The following is an 18404-nucleotide window of genomic DNA, read 5'->3' on the forward strand; positions in this document are numbered from 1 at the left end:
AAAATTTGATTAATGAATACTGGTTTTCTCTTTGTAATATTTCTGCTATCGTCACTTGCCATAAAATTAAAAATTATGAAACGGATGACGCTAATCAAAAGATGGCAGAAAATATATCAAAGATATTTTTTTTAATTGTAAGAAATAACTAATCCAGATTCACTGACATAATCCTAGAGAACTATTGAAAGTTTAATTCAAATACAATGAATATATTCAATTACAACATACTAGGAGAAAAAGGAACAGTCCTACAGAAAAGACATTGATTATAGGTCCCAAATTGAATTTACAATTCAAAGTATAACATAGTAATAAATAAACAAAACTTTATTTGTTCATTTATTACCCAATTAAAACTGCTGCTTTCTACAATATGAGGATACTAAAAAATAAGTTGACTTTCAGAGATAGTGTACCAACAAATATAAATGTAACCTAAAAAATCCTATTTAGCTAGAAAACACTTTTTATTTTTACAGACAATAATTTTGCGTAGAAACAATGAAATTGTTTTACATTTTATTCTAACGTAGAAAAGCAATGTTGTAAATTATGCTTAAAATGCTTAGTTTAAATTTTAAAATTTAAATTTAAATTGCACGAAATTTAAAATTGTATCGTTAAATGATAATTGAACCTGAATTCTAAGAAGATGTATGATTTTTAAAAATTAATATTTGATGAAGATATCAAGGAAAGACATTAACAGTTTTCTCAAGTTTCATAAAATTAGAATTAAAGTTGAATTAAATAGAGTTATTAATTTGAATTAAAATAAAAAAAAATCTGAATGCAATCTTTTATTCTTTTAATTTTAAGTATGACATTTATTATAGCTCTAAATTCATCAAACTGACGCATATAGCATTCTCTCTCATACTGATATAATTTTTTTAATAAAGAAATTGTTTACTTAATATTAATATAAATGCTAAACACTTGTCTAATTAGTTCATCTATTATATTAAAAGTTAGGAAGACAGATATTTATTAATAATTCCCCCTTTAGTCATATTTTTCTAAGCAGAAAAAAGAAATACCAACTTTCAATATATTAATTTACACAGATGCTCTCAAATGAGACTTTAAGGAATATTACACACTTTAGATTTTGAAGAATGTACTAATTTTAGAAATGAATGTCGAGAAATTCCTATTTAGATCGAGTAGTTTCAAAATTGTCTCAAAATTTATCCTTCTTCTCTTATCTGAGAGAATAATGCGTTTTTAATGGTTTTTAAATTGACATTCGAACCTAGAAAAATGCCGATTTTAAGTGCTTATTTTATAGCGTTGCCATGAGACCACGATAAATGAAGATGTATTTATAAAAATGTTTTCAAAATACATCTAAACCCTACTGTAATGTAAACCATAAAATGTTTCAGTGCTATTTTATGGTGATTAAGCTAATACATACCATTTAAATATTCAAATAAATGACTTTCAGGAAGACAGAGGAGTGCAGATCATGTTTTAATATTTAAATTACTAGCAAAGCCTCGAAGATGTAAAACCTGAAATGAAGATTTTGTGTTAAATGCACTTACAAGCTATTTACAAGTGCTAAAAACTCTACGAGATATCGAACCATTTATATAAAAGAAATATAATCAATAAATGCCAATCATGTGATTTGAAAATATATAGACATCACAAATTCATTTGTATTGAAATTGCAAAAGAAAATTTTTTTTTCAGATTTTTCTATTAATAGTAATAATTTTAGAAAATCTCAAAAAAAAAAAAAAAAAAAAAAAGCTTTCAAAAATATGATCTTCAGTATTAAAAATTATTCGAAGGTGAAATAAGAGGTTGCATTTTATATGTCCTGTCCCCTTTTTAGAATTTTTATTTTTTGTTGTATTAGAATTAAGTTCTAAATCACATATTCCCACTACAGATAGACTGATAAGAAAGGAGTTAAATAGTCAAAAGGGTAGAGAACATTTTCGCTAGAAAAGCTAAGGAATTTTAATTGATTGATTGTAATGCATTTGTAAACATCTGTATTTACAAAAATCAATTCTGATTACATTGTTAAATTTACTCATTAAAAGTACTAGTTATAAAACTTGAATTTTGATATTTGAGAAAATTACATTCTAACGTAATGGATAAACTAACATTTTGTATTGTTTCACAACAACATTATTTAAATTTCAAAAAATCTGTATTTACAAAAATTAAATCTGTATTTACAAAAATCAATTCTGATTACATTGTTAAATTTACTCATTAAAAGTACTAGTTATAAAACTTGAATTTTGATATTAGAGAAAATTACATTCTAACGTAATGGATAAACTAACATTTTGTATTGTTTCACAACAACATTATTTAAATTACAAAAGGTTCAAACCTGTTTACTATGAATTCATATTCGTTATTTTGCGAAATTTATTTTAATTAACATTTTTAAAACATAATTATATATATTCAGCGATATCTATAATTCAACGAGGCATACTATATAAAAGTTTTAATCATTAAAATCAATATAAGACATTTATAAATGTTTTCAATCTCATAAGAAATGATTGGCAAATATGGAAATACAAGATCTGACTAGCCACTGAAACTAACGAAATATAAGCATTTCTATCTGAAATTTATTGAAAATCCCAAAAGGGAAGAATATAACACTAATCAAAAAGTAAATTAATAAATAAATAAAACCAAAGGCAAATGAAAAAATAAACAAAATAATGGTAAATAAATAAATAAGAATAAAAATATTAGAGTAAACATGTATTTATATTTCGCATTCTCTCAATAAGGGAGTATGAGAAAATAAAATCAATAAAATATCTCAGGAAGACTACATGTCGCTTTTCAGTGAAATCGAAAGTAAAGAAATATGAAATATTTTTCAAAAGCTTCGCTGATGCATATGGGTAGGATTTCAATCTGGCAATCCCAGTGGAATGAAATATAGGAAAACAGGAAATAATTTCAACATCTTTTAGGGAACTCTAAGGGAAATAAATAATTTTTAATTTAGAAACTTACATTAAATATTTTTTTCATTACTTACATTTATTTTAATAAAATTGCTTGATTTGAGTGAAATCATTCACACGTATAGCTTGTCAACTGGAGATTAAAGAATTTATCACAAACAGAACACTCGCAGCACTGATTTTTACTTAAGTTTATATGAGAAAAAATCTTATAAACGGAAAAATGGTTCATTAGTGTGCTGATTTACATTGAATTATTAAATCAAATATAATAGCATCATTTAATGATTTATACATATATACTATTGTTATCTTCTATTATGTTCTCTTATCTCATAATAATTCCCTCTTTTTATTTACTTATTTTTAACACGCGTTCTGGAAAATTAATGAATTTAGCATTTCCATACGCTCCGAGCGTAGGGATAAAAGTCGCTATTGCTTTCAACATTCTTTTAACGATACCTAACATTTCCTTTCTTAAATCTATACGCGTCAAAGAAATCCCTATCAAAGTCAAAAATTTTAGTGTCGCGATGTAGACTGACACACACACATACGCACGCACGCAAGCGCACACACACACGTACGCACGCGCGCGCGCAAGCACAAACATACACACACACACACACACACACACATACACACACACACACACACACACACACACACACACACACACACACACACACACACACACACACACACACGCTTACCTGATATGTCCCAACGGCCTATCCGTTCAACCAATCTTATAAAAGATTAGATTTAAAACAATAGAATGTTCGCAATCAAAATTTTTGCAAATTTTGGATATGATGAAATATATTGGTGTAAAACATTTTCAAAGATGGTCATTGCTAACGACCAAAAGTGGAGGTGATGCATTGGGAGAATAATTCATATGGACAGATAGTAGAAGAACAAATGACCAAACTTCATATGTAAAGCATAATTTCGGTAAACTTTTAATAATCAAGTTGTGAAGAATATTTCTCCAATCAGGTGTCAGAAGTTACCAAAAAATGGGACTTTCATGGAAACAATGAGATGAATTGATAAAAATAGCCGTTCCTGTAAACTGTTCAAAATTATGGCTAATGATAAAAAAGACAATAAAAATGGCTGATCATATGTTTCTATTGAAGTCTTTTCGGAAGCAAATAATACAATTACTGCAGGTCCATTGAAAAATACCAGTAGTTTTACTAACACTTCATATATATCGAAAACCACTGTCTAATTTTCTTCGCTATATTCTGCTGATTTTCCTCGTCAATTACAATTTATTCCACAAGTGGCATCTCAGATATAACATCAGAAGCGCCACCATAATCAAAAAGGTTCTCTCATTTTCCCGATGGGCACAGAAATGGTGTAGGGCTGAATTGCTTCATTACCGATCATATCTTTTTTTTCATAGGGAGCAGGGGTCAATATTCCTTATTGAATTTTGGTTTTCTCTTCAGATCCCTAAGCCAGTTTTAGATTACAGTCCGGTTATTTACTTCTTCAATCTTTCTTTTCGCATCTTCCTTTCTTTTTACATTTCTATAAACGTATCCTCAATTCGATCGAACTAACATTCGATTATTGCTTTCAACTCTTCTTTTAACTTTTTATTTCCATCTCAGATAATATTTATCCTCTCCTTTTGGTTAGACACCAATTTTTCATTTCAAGCCTATATATATTTCAAATAAATTAGCTTGAGATTTAGTCAATTATATATTTGTAATCTGAAAATCAACGGATCGGGTATAGTGAGTATACGGTAAAACAATCCAACAGGCTTATTAACAAATGGCAGTGTATATCTTTCAAATACACAAATGTATAGACAACAATGCACAGCCAAAGCATTCATAAGAACAGCATTTACAATAAGAACCAATCCTTAAACATATAATTGGCAGTATATAACCGTAACAACATAAACCTATCAGAGATTCTACTATTCTCTCTTTCGACTCGTGAAGTCCTGAAAAAATATTGAATAACTCAATACATACTGATTATTGAGCACCCGAATAAATTCTGTTTCAACACTCGACCAACATCAGCTCTGTCTCCTAGCACTTTATAAAGCCCATGACAATTTGAATATTTTTCTAGAAAGAACTTTATAGTTCGCAGAGATTTCTAAAATTCTTGCGGATTCTAAAATCTTCGAGTTTTGTAGCCAAAGTTAATTATTTCATCACAAAGTCTCCAAGATTGCGAAGTCAGGCAGTCATTGATCAGGCGTCGGTTAGATATCTATCAGAACTATTTGTAAAATTATCGTTTTTATCAGCAGTAGTGTCTCTGCGTTGGGGAGCAGTATTGCAATATGTAATATATTGTAATACTGCTATAAACTTTACATATATATATATTAGTTATAATATGGCGATCAACGCATTAATTTGCTCATCTGGGGATGAAATGTGACCACCTATGTGTGTTTTAAACTTTATCAAACTCATTGCATATACTCTCTGTTTTCATTTTATTCCATTTTTGTTTATATATATATATTGCTTAAGAAGATATGTATCACCTAGAAATACAAATACGACCTGGAGTGCGGTGTCAAGAAGCAGAATAATTACAATTTCCTTTTCTCTTCTGTCTGGTTTAGGGCCTATCAGTCTTATTAGGGAGTTACTTGAACGACGATTGAAAAAAAAAGTACTGTGAAACATGAAAGAATGCATTGTGATGAAATTTCCCATGAAAGGAAACGTCTCGTCCTTCAAAATTTGCCACAGGCTCTAAAAAACAGTATGCGGAAGAATGTCTCTTCCAGATTCCTGTGTTTGTGTGGAGGAAGTTTTTAAGAGGGCAGAAACACAATGGGACTTGCAAGGCATGCGGTTTACGAACAACGACATCGTGATTCAAACTATAGGGGAATCGATACACCGCCAACAAAGAGCATTTTTTGATAAAGACTTCAAATTGCTTTCAGAAGCCTGGAAAGAAAATGGGTTGTTTCTTGAGGCGAGAATGTTAAAGACTAATAAGTACAAATACGCATTTGATGAGTTCTAAAATGGAACAGCCACAGTCATATTTGAAGTGCTTGCAATATCTATTCAAAGATAACAGTAATATTTCTTATCTATTTTTCTGATCATCTGAAATTTTCAAATATTATTTATAAATTCAAATATATTTTGTTGTAAAAATTGTCCAAATGCATTTTGATTAAAATAATCAAGATTTGTTCACAGATCAATCTATGTAATGCTTCATGACATGGGGTAACTACATGATGTAAATAAGTTCAATAATTGATGATTATGTGATATTTTTGTTTAAGGCAAAAGGTACTGAGTAGATAAAATAGACGAAATTTTTTAAATTAATATATACTTTTATAGCAAAAATTTCTTTAAAATATTATTGTAAATATCTATGCATTGATATGATTTTGCTATATATTTTAAAAATGGAGTGTGATGTGCTTAAAAAAATGCTTTGAAATATTTCATTTAAATTCTAATGCCGATCAAATCATCATTTTTTCACTAATAAAACAAAACAATAATACAGGTGTAATTCTTAAGTTAATTATTTCTGATTCGAAGAGATAAAAAAATGCGGAAAATCATTAAAATTAATACAAACTTTTTGACAATTGCAATTCTCTTTTTTTGTATTCTTCGTATACTAAAACTAAAAATGAAATGAGTGTAATTCATCGCAATTATCAGACATAAAGCAAAACAACATAAATATCAAAAGCCATTGTCGAACTCTTTTAATTTCTGATTAGTTGCTTAGCAACCCAGAAAATTGTTTATGTGTTTAGAAAGCAGAAAATGAACAACATTTCTATCATTAGTTTTATCTCTCGTTTGCATTTACTCGAAATTTCCTGTCAAGTTTTTTTCCATTTCGTTTTAATTTACCATTCTCTCTGCACGAATCTTACATGCATTAATATGTGTATGCATTCTGAATTCATATAATGTAAATTATTAGGAAATTGGTTTTATAGAAGATAAAATATGATATTCATGAATTTTTGTTTCTAAAATATTTTTATAAAAAAGGAAAGATGTTTTATATAAAATGTATTTTCTATTAAATAGAATGTTTTATCTATATCAAATTAAACTAATGTATTTCTTTGATAAAATAGCTCAAATAAATTTGATTTTGTTGAACAATCTTATTTGAAATTCATTAATAATACAAAATTTTCTCTAGAACTTTTATTTGCTCAGTAACATAATTATAAAAATTTGTTTATAATTCCATTTTTTTTGAAATTCGAATACAAAATTGTAAAGAAATTTTGTTATATTTGAATTACTTTTGATATTCAACCTTTTCGAATTGCTTATATAGTTTCTCGAACCATAGTGATTGCAAATAGATAATTTTTTAAAGAATTTTTATTTATTTGTGAATTTTTTTTATTGTTTGATACATTGAATTGCAAATTATTTAAAAATCTATTGCATTTAAAAGGAATTTAGACACGTTAGTTGTATAATTTCATCTAAAATTCTTTTAGTTTGTTAAAATTATTACTGATATCTTCAAATTATTATTTTTTAAATGGTTTTGAATTTTAATCTCTTATTGTCGCTTTGTTTGTTAGAACAATTAACTATTTATTGACGTTAAAAGTTTATTAAATTATTACGCTGAAATTAAAAAATAATTAATGGATAAATTTTTACAGAAATTTTCGATATAAAAATTGACAGTTTTGTTTGTTAACCTTATTTCTAGCCTCAGTTTTTTAATTATTTTATAACTATCCCATCCGCTTCATATTAGTCAAATTTCACTGTATTGTGAAACACATTAGTGGGATACTAAATATACGAAGGCTTTAACAGAAATTCTTTTATTTCTGCATTTCGAAACAAATTCTCCTGTAATGATGAGATATAAAAAATTAACAAGAAGAATTTTTTCTTATGTATTCATATTGTTCTTCTTTCGTTCTTATCTATTTGAATCTTATACTTAATATCAATTAAAAGTTTATTCGCTGTGTTATTACTTGAATGTTTGTTATGTTGGATATTTAGAAACGATCTGTTTACAAAAATGAATTTCCGGATCCGAATTATTATAACGTCTTTGTGTTTTTTCCAATTCCTCACCATGATCTCAATTTATGTAAACTGACTGATTCGGACCCGACCTTTTTCTAAGTTTAGAGATTAGTGATTGGCAATAACTGTTATGCAAATCTAACTGCTTTAAAAACCTCGGTTCGCGTTTTTGAGAGGTATATGAGAAGGAATGAGACGTGTCGGTATGTGATGGAACGGTTCGAATCGTTTGCCTAAGGTCTGATAGTTCTCTCTTTTTTTTATATGAAAGTATAATTTTGATTGCTCCAGTTATGAGCTAATTGATTTTTAATTATCTTTAATAAACTTATTTTTTAAGAAACTGCTTTTATCATTATTGCTTCCTCGACATAAAATTTCATTGCGAACTTTGCTAAAGCGTGGATTACTTAATCCTGAAGTATAACACATGTTATAAATATATAAAAATATCTTTTCATTTGAGATTAATACATCTTTCATTGTATTTTAATATAAAAATTCATGCAAGTGTTTTTTTTTCCTATCTAACTTCTTTATCATTTTCATCCATGGCATCGGATCAAGTTCATGGCTTGTATCTACACAATAATTTTGAAGTTTCAATTACGATTTTAGATACTAACAAAAAGTTTAAAACTTATGATATAAACATTTTAAATAGATAATAAGAAGAAATTCTTTACTTTTGTTTTACTCTATATGACATTAAAAATAAAGTATATGATTAAGGACAATTTTATTTGTTAAATAATAATGGAATAAAATAACAATATACATTCTGCAATGTATAGTTTTTTTTCCCAATAATACATTGATACATTTTATATCACTATCATAATTCTAAGGATTAATACAAATATTACAAAAATTCAATCGCATAATTATTCTTATAGAAGAAAGCTAAAGGAGACTGTTTATTATCTCATAATCTGTATATGGAAGAAGAAAGTGGAATTCCAATATCGTGTAAGAAAACGCAGAATTAAATATAGATCATTCGGACAGCTGAGATTTTAATGACTCTTTGATTTTTTTTTTATTTCTGTGTTTCTATCCCATTATTAATATTTATGCATACTATAAACAGAACACATATAAGGCGATAAAAATAACACAGGTTTAGTGTCTAAGATGTCTAAGACTATTTGATGCTAAAACTGCTTTGCTTAAAAAATCATAATGATCAAGTTTTGCATAAGAAAGTTTATGGAAATTAAATCTACCAATATTCCTAGTGAACAGTTGCTTGAAATAGACAGCCGGTATTTAAAAAAACGTTTAAAAAATATAAATGTACAAAAGATGAATAATAATGGTGACCGTATTTTCTTATGGTTATTTCTTTGGAATTACATGTTAAAAAAATAGAATAGAATCACACAATTTCTTTGAATTTATTTGTTAAAAATATATTTTTAAAGAATAAAACAAACAAAAAAAAACTGTCTTTTTGTAATTAAAGTGTGATGTAGGAAATGAGATTTTCAACGGAAAAGCATAATTAATAATATATGCTTTATTTCAAAATTTGCTTCAAAAACTTTATTGAAAGTAAAGAAGTCAAAGTAGTTATTAATAACTCAAATAAGTGTAGAAAATAGTTTTTTGAATACATATCAATGAAGGTACTGTTAATACAAAGAACAAATTAATGAAACTGAACATTTAATTATTTCATGCTCTATTGGTAAATAATTTATCCATTTATAAAATAAAAATAACCAATTATAAGCACACTTTTTTATTTTTTATGGCATTAACTTTTAATACTGTTAATACTAAGTGACTTTTAATACTAAGTAATACTGTTTTATACAAATTTAACTCCTTCTTACTCGATGAACAAATGAAGCGGATTTCAAAGATTACCATTTAAATTAGAGAAATTACCATAATTGCCCAAGACACTGGTTTCATGAATAAATGAAAATTAAGTAGAAAGATTTGCATAATTTAGTAAGCAACTTGCAGGTGTTCTCATTTAAAATTCCAGTTGAATTAAAGCTTTTTTTTTTAAAAAAAAGACAAAGATTTTGACACCTAAGAGTTGAACAAAAGAATTTGCCCGCGGCTTATTTCTCAAAAGTATGCACACAATTTTGACTTTCTTGTAAATAAATAAGAATGTTTGTCATAAATTAACGAAAACAGTTATTAAAAATACACTTTTATTAAAGCGGTTGAAAGCAGAATGATTATATTTTTAATTATTTTCTTCTATTTAATTTTTGACTTTCATTTCCACGCTATAATTATCATAGAAACATAATTTCTTTTTTTGAAATGACTATCCGGTAGTGTCATTTGAAAGGAGACAAAACTTATTTAAACTAATTTTTAAACTTATCATTAACTTAGTTCAGAAAGTTTTGAAATGTTTTATTTTCATCGACGATAAGCAGAAGCATATATTTTCGAAACTAAAAAAAATTCGATTATAAAATTCAATCTTTAAATGCATGAGACATGTGAAGTTAAATAATACCATTTAGTACTTTGAAATTTTCTTATCATTCTAAACTGAGATACAAATTGGAGTTCTCCAAAAGGCATCAGCTTTTTTAATAAAACGTAAATATAAATATATACTAAAAATAAGTTTTATCATGTAAATAATTGCTATAAAAGTGTATTTTATTTTTGTTACGAAAATGGATTTCCGATTTAAAATTATATGAAGATTTACCTCTAAATACATCCGAAAAGAGTTTTAAACTTTCTTAATCATAAATACGATGGATTTTTAATTCTTTAAAATAATAATTTAAGTAACATTTTAATCTTTGAAGTAAATGCATAACATATTGATTTGAAGATGTATGTATCTATATATTTTAATTCTGTTATATATATATTCATTAAAAGAATTTTAGGAAAATGAATTCTATTTTTTTAAAATTTCAGATTTGCGCAATATTGTTTCGAATGTTATTGAAATAAATTTGTTTGAATTTGTGAAACTATTGAAAAGTATTTTACATTTATCTAAGTTTTTCATTCATTTAATTCGAAGTTTAAAAAAATCTACCTTTTTTTTTACTAAGAAAATATTAGAATAGTGTTTTTTTAACGCTTCTTAATTACAACTATATTTTTCTTTTGATTGTTTTTTATACTTTAAAAAATTTCTTTAATGAAATTTGCTTTTAAATTTTTTTAATTTAAAAATTTGCTCCAGTAGTAGAAATAAATTATTTTGGATAAGTCATATCTCTGACTCTCCGATCCGCCTCGGTTAAATAATACTGAAGGACCGGATCGCCTCAACAGTACACTTATGGGAACTGTGGTGGAGTTCATTACCTGACACGGTACAACCCTTCCCTCAGGAATAGATGGGAGGAGCCATCGATGACAGAAGTATTATTTATTATTTTATTATTTATTACTTATTTTGCATATGCAAGTTTTTTTGTTTCCAAAATTCTTAAATAGCATATTATTATAAGCAATTATTTCATGAATACAATACTTATACATTAATATTTGTGATTACATAATTCATTAATCTTTATACTATCGCCAATATCCTTCTGAGTGATTATTATATATTTATTTTTTAATATTATTTTATAATGTATATGATTTTTACATCCAGTCTAAATGAATACCAGAAAATTATTGAATTCATATATTACTTAAAAGCAAAATTTAAACCTCAAAATGCGAAGTTTATGACACTTTGTATGGAATATTTGTAAAAATTTACAAATATGAAATTATAATGCAGAGAAGGAATGCAATTATAATGCAAATAAGGAAATGTAATTATAATGCATGGAATATTTGTAAAAATATACAAATACTCAATTATAATGCAAATAGGACACAATTTATGCATTTGTAGTATCCAAATTTTATTGCTTCGAATTAAAACAAGATGCAACTCTAGTGTTTAATTTGAGATTGAAGAAATTTCATGATTAAGTATAAATGTTAAATCACAGATTGTTTTGTGGAATTACGTTTAAGCATATATATTTTTACGTAACAGCATCTGTTATATCTACATTTTCTTATGATGTTTCTAAGTGTGGCCTATACAGAAATCCAATTCTATTTTTAAAATAAAAGCTTTTTTAATGACTTAATATTATTTATATTATTATCTATTTTTTTTTTTTGAAATACATTTTGAAAATTATGTTCTGCCGATATTTTAGCACCCTCATTTGCTCGTAAGTCACAAAAATTCCTGAATTATTTATCAATGTTTAGTATTTATGTAACATCAAATTATTTAATCATCTACTTGAGGTTTTAAAGTAACGCCTTTCATACTTTATTGAATCAATTTATGTAAACCTCAAACATTGTAAAAGTGAAATATGCTGCCATCTTCAACATTTCTATTTAATTAAATACACTGAGTCAAGAAAGGAGCATTTTCCTTTGAGGCAAACAACGACAGGATGTCAGATTTTTGAAGTCATATTTCAGAAATAAATTAAATTTCTTTTTGCTTAAATGTTACGAAGGAAAACTTATAAAAGTTGTAAAATTACAAAGGAATATTTTTGAAAGAAAATATAGAGGTGTGTTTTTAAGTAAATTGAAAATATGTCTACAAACGTTGGATTATTTTCTGTTTTTAGATAGTATTTTGTATCATGTGAATCAAAATTAAAATTTTATTGCAGGATCTTATGAAATTCTCCAACATGGAAGATGATATTGAATATGTTTATTAAGAATATTTTTTCTCATAACACTGAGTCTTGACTATATATTTATAAAATTTCTTTTACCTAAAAAAGTGTAAACAAGTTCTTTAAAAGTTTTAAAAATATATTTTAAGGAATCACTTTATTATTTAAAGAAAGAAAGAATTTTCTTTATGCATTTTGGGAAAATTCTGAAAATTTTTGAATTTAAATAAAGGGTCTTCAATATCTCAGATTAATTTTAGCAGATGTCTTCTTCTGAAAAATAAGAAAAAAATCTATCTACATGTTTGTATTCAAATGCAATATTTTATTGACTTTAAAAATATGCATAACTGAACAAATACAAACTTTATAGGAAAGTGTATCATATTAAAAATTTGCTCTCAGTATAAATAAACAATTATCTTATTCTTTACTCTTGTTTTGAATTTAGAAAAGTAACTAACCTTAAAAGAACATTTTTCTATTACATTTTCAATAAGTTTGTTTTTCTGCCTAAAGACATAGTTCCAAAACTTTCTATAAATATATATATAAAATCAAATTGTTTCCTACAGATAAATTTTCTTGAGAAATTACATATATATATATATATATATATATATATATATATATATATATATATATATATATATATATATATATATATATATAATGAGAATTATAGTGATTTTATAATAATTTAAAATCTTTTGAAGGTAAAAATTAGGAAAACTGAAATAAATCACAATTTTTAAAATTTTCATTTAATCGAAACAAGTATAATTAAATTTCATTGATGTACGCATGCATGGTTGTAACAGAATTTCTTAATAATCACGAATCATTATTGGCTTAGAAATTAGCATTTTATATTCTATTTTCTTTTTTTTTAGATCTTCTTTTTTGCCCTTTGTGAAAATAATAGTTCAAACAGAATGAAGATAAGTTTGAAGATCGTTGATCTATGCATGCATGATTGTAGCAGAATTTCTCATTAACCACGAATCAAATTGTTGTCTTAACAATTAGTATTTTATATTCTATTTTTAAAAATCTTCTTTTTTGTCTTTTCTCATAAGAATCGTTCAAACAGAATAGGGATTCGTTTGAAGATTGTTGATTTACGTATGCATGGTTGTAATAGAATTTCTCAATAACCACGAATCAAATTGTTGGCTTAGCGATTAGTATTTTATATACTATGTTTTAAAATCTTTTTTTTTTTTTGTGAAAATAATTGTTCAAACAGAATGGAATGTCGTATTAAATTCTGTTAATATTGAAGCTCATACAGCTTTGAAAAATATTTCTAAAATTACTCATTCCTGTTTCACTGATAAATTTAATGACTAACAAAGTTTTCCCTCTTTTAAATGAACATTTCGAAAAGGAATTTGAAAGAGAAAGTAAATGAGAAATTATACATTTCAAACTGTATGAAGAAATGAAATGTTTAAAAGCTTTGGTTACTAAATATGGAGAAATTATATCTAAGAGAAAAATACTGGAATTAAAATACATTACCAAATAATTTCTAATTATGAATTATAAAATATCTATCACAAAGATGAACGATGATATAAGTTGAATAAATAAAAACAACAACAGAAAAAAGATGTGAAAAAGTATAAATATGTATATGTATAAAATGTAAATGTATATGTAAAAGTATATGTATAAATGACGTCTGTTTAGAAACAATCACTATACAATTGCAAACAAATCAAATGTCTGGAGTTTGTAAACGTCATTAGAATAAAACATTATCAAAAATACTGAAAAGAATATGCACAGGATATTAAGTTTAGATATCTCAGAAGAAAAATCCTTTAAGATAAAGTAAATAGCATTATAAAATTGCACTTTACTAGAATGTCCCTGGTGAAAGACTCATTGTTCTGGAATGGAATTACATTTAGAAAAGGAAGTAACCTTAATATTCTTTCAAATGATAAACGAATTTTTTTGTTTAAAAGACTTATGAGAGTATGGTATTTGATAAGAAAAGGTTAAAGCCACAATAAGATAAGAAAATATAGCAACTGTGATTGCTTCATTTGATAAAGAAAGATTGGTTTCTAGGATGAATAAATTTTGGTAGTAGAAAAACTTTTTCATTTTATTGTTGAATGCAACCATTAGAATATATATATATATATATATATATATATATATATATATATATATATATATATATGTTACCGTTAAAGTATATAATGCAGTTATTTCATAAAATACCTAGTTATTCCATGAAATAACTGATCGTGTCCGTTAAAGTGTGTAATATGTTATTAATTTGAGACTTTAACTAGTTATTCTATGAAATAACTAGGTATTCTATAAATTAACTAATGAGAGACAGTTAAAGTGTAAAATAAACAATTCATCTAAAATGAAATTAAATTAATGATAGACAATTAAAATGAAAAAGAAGCAATTTACCTAATTTATACAGCGTATAAATGGTATTTGTGGAAACTTACCATAAAATCATTTGTTACAACAAGGATTACTAAAATGGCACTTGGAATTACAAAGAACATTATTTCTAAAAGAAAAACATTTTTGTTGACACACTGGGTTTTACACGAACATTTTTTAAATCCCTGACCAGTACCTAAACTTTGAGCTGTAGCAACCGACCGGAACGATATTTCTACATCCGGTACTTCTTCGATTTTAATTAATTTTTGTTCGCAGACACTGAACTGGGATCGGGAATATAATTGTTTTATGCGGCCATTTCTTGTGCCCAATCGGAAAAATCCTTCTTCGGTTATTTTTATGATGATAGCTAAAATATATTTGGCATCACCTTTTCCTCTGTCAACTTCAGGCACTGGTATACGGACGGTAAACCCCACAGAGGTTTCAGACATTTTTTAGACTTTTCTCTTTCTCTTTGAACATTAAGTTCATTAAAACACAATTTGCAGATTTTCTGCTCAACTTCATCTTCTGAAACATAATCTTCCGAACATGATACATATATCATGTTCTCAACACTGCCTTAGCTTTGGCTATGTCTTGGATTGCCATGCACGATCTTAAGCTCTGGCCTAGTGACTTTTGTGCAAGCAATCAATTAACCAGAATGAATTGGCGCCAACACGCTAAACAAGTTCTCTCCCTACGGCCTGGAATAGTTCATAAATGCAGTAGGGGTGGAAGGTAAATGCATTTGTCGTGCGAGATATATGATATAGATTATTTTACACTTTAACGGGCTGCAGATTGTTATTTTATGAAATAACTAGTTAAACCATGAAATACAAGAGAGTTTTACACTTTAACGGACACGATCAGTTATTTCATGGAATAAATAGGTATTCTATAAAATAACGGATTTCATACTTTAACGGTAACACACACACACACACACACACACACACACACACACACACACACACACACACACACACACACACACACACACACACACACACACACACACACACACACACACACACACATATATATATTTTCGGAAACAAGCTAAAAAAATAAAAAAAAATCATTCTGAAGCAAACTAAAAAAGATACAATTGTATTTAGAGAGCGATAATGCTACTTAACCAAATTAGTAAAAATATTAAGTTATATAAGCAAAATGAATAAAAATAGAATCAAAAAAAAGAAATTATGAATCCGGCCTGAAGACTATCTCAAGGGTCACCCTCAGTCAGGAATTGAAACAAGGGATTTTTTCAGTGAGGGGTCTGACTTTCGTCCAACAGTATTGACCCCTCATGACCCGAAAATCCCCTGAAATTGAGGCCTTAGAGATAAACCAGTTTTTACAGAAATAAACCGATAAATTATAATTTCCAACTTGATAAATTCTTCAGGCCTGATTCATAATATCTATCTATCTGTCTATTAGATTAATGTTGTCAAATAAGTCAGCAAAAACAAACAAGAGTTTGTCTGAGTCTGTTTATTTTAAATAGCAGTTAGAGGACTCGGATGATATCAGATATTCTAGCGCTTATATTGCAATCCCGGACAAATTTAAGGCATCCCTGGTTCGTGGGCACGACGGATCATTGGTAGAACGGAAATTAAAATCTCCTATGTTGCAGTTAAGGTTCTGTCATTTCGATTTATTTTAGACTGTTATGGTAATTGTCCGGTGAGTGCACAGTGATTTTTAAAAACGCGAAATCCTTACAGCAAAACACAGTCAAAATTTGCAGAAACAGAGAACTTGGCAAAATCCTCAACACATTGACGAAAAAAGCAATTATTAACCAACAATAACATATTGCTAGAATGCTCGCTCAGAGAAAATTTATACTCTTTGCCTTATGTACTTTCCAAATAGAGCATAGAAAATTCTAGCAGAATTCGCGAATTTCGATTTCTAATAGAAATATTACTATGCCTTTTGCATTTACTGTAATCTTCATTTTTGTCACCAATGATTGCTAAATCTTAGTACCCATTTATTATCCATTAAATATTCTCAACAGCATAACAATATTACACACTCTAACAATACATTAAAGAAATAACTAGGACATTAGCTATATATTTAAAATTATAAATTATAAATGAAAAGCATCCGAAACGAATGAAATATTTATTGCAAAAGAAATGCGTGTTTAAGAATATTCGGCAAATTAGATTATAGTATGAAATCAATATAAAATTGCATATTTAAGAGAAGAATAAGACAATATAAGAAAATACTATAAATTCAATAAAAAATAAGAAAAACATTTTTTATAAAACTTATAAATATTAATATTTCATTTATATTCTACTTTAATTAATAATTCATTATCATAATCACGAATGGAAACTGAAAATCAATTTTCCTTAACTGAATTACCCACATATGAGAGTGAGAGGCAAATTCAATTATACAAACAAGTTAACTGATAATTAAGTTCAGAAAAAAAAAAACGTTTGCCCTTTTAGATCACATTAGTGATCTAATTATAATGAATATGAATAAGAGAACGAACAACCAGTTACAACATCTCATCCTTTAGAGTTCAATTAAAGTGGATATAAATGTGTTAATTCGATGTTAAATGCGTTAGAAAATATATAATATGCTATTGAAAAGCCTAAAACAATTTAGACTTTTGATAATATTCACTTTTTCTTATAAATAGAAATGTGCCGTATAATTTTGTTTTCAAAAGTCTCAAATACATATTGCATTTTTCTTGCATTAAAATTTTCTAATTTTGCGTAAGCACCAAAATTTTTAAATTATGTTTCCAATTCATTACCATAATGCTTAGAGTAAAATATTCTGTTTAGATTTAGCTTATTCAGCAACGCTACTGCGGAATTTGTCACGACAAAAATGGAAGGCTGTCAAGTTTGAATTAAACTGCAATATTTTTCATCATAATGGAAAGAATTGAAACGGTTATCCCAAAATTACCTATCCCCGCCTATAAACCAGAGTTGAAATTGGTAAAAAACTGTCATGGTTAAAAATCTCGCAAAAAAAACATAATCTAATTTTATGATAACAAGGGCAAAATGAAGAATTCTATAAAAAGGAGGGATAAAAAGACGAACATTCAAAAAGTATGGAAAACAATTGTAGACCTTTAAATAACATTTTATTATCTGGAACTAAATCAACAAACAAGAAATGTAGCTGCAGCATCTACTAATAATTAAATCCAATTTTTATTTACATATTTCATGTTGAAAATTGTTGTAGGTTATTTTCATGTACTTTAGAATGTGTCTGAAATC

This window comes from Argiope bruennichi, chromosome 2, assembly GCF_947563725.1.
Source record: "Argiope bruennichi chromosome 2, qqArgBrue1.1, whole genome shotgun sequence".
Lineage (NCBI taxonomy): Eukaryota > Metazoa > Arthropoda > Arachnida > Araneae > Araneidae > Argiope > Argiope bruennichi.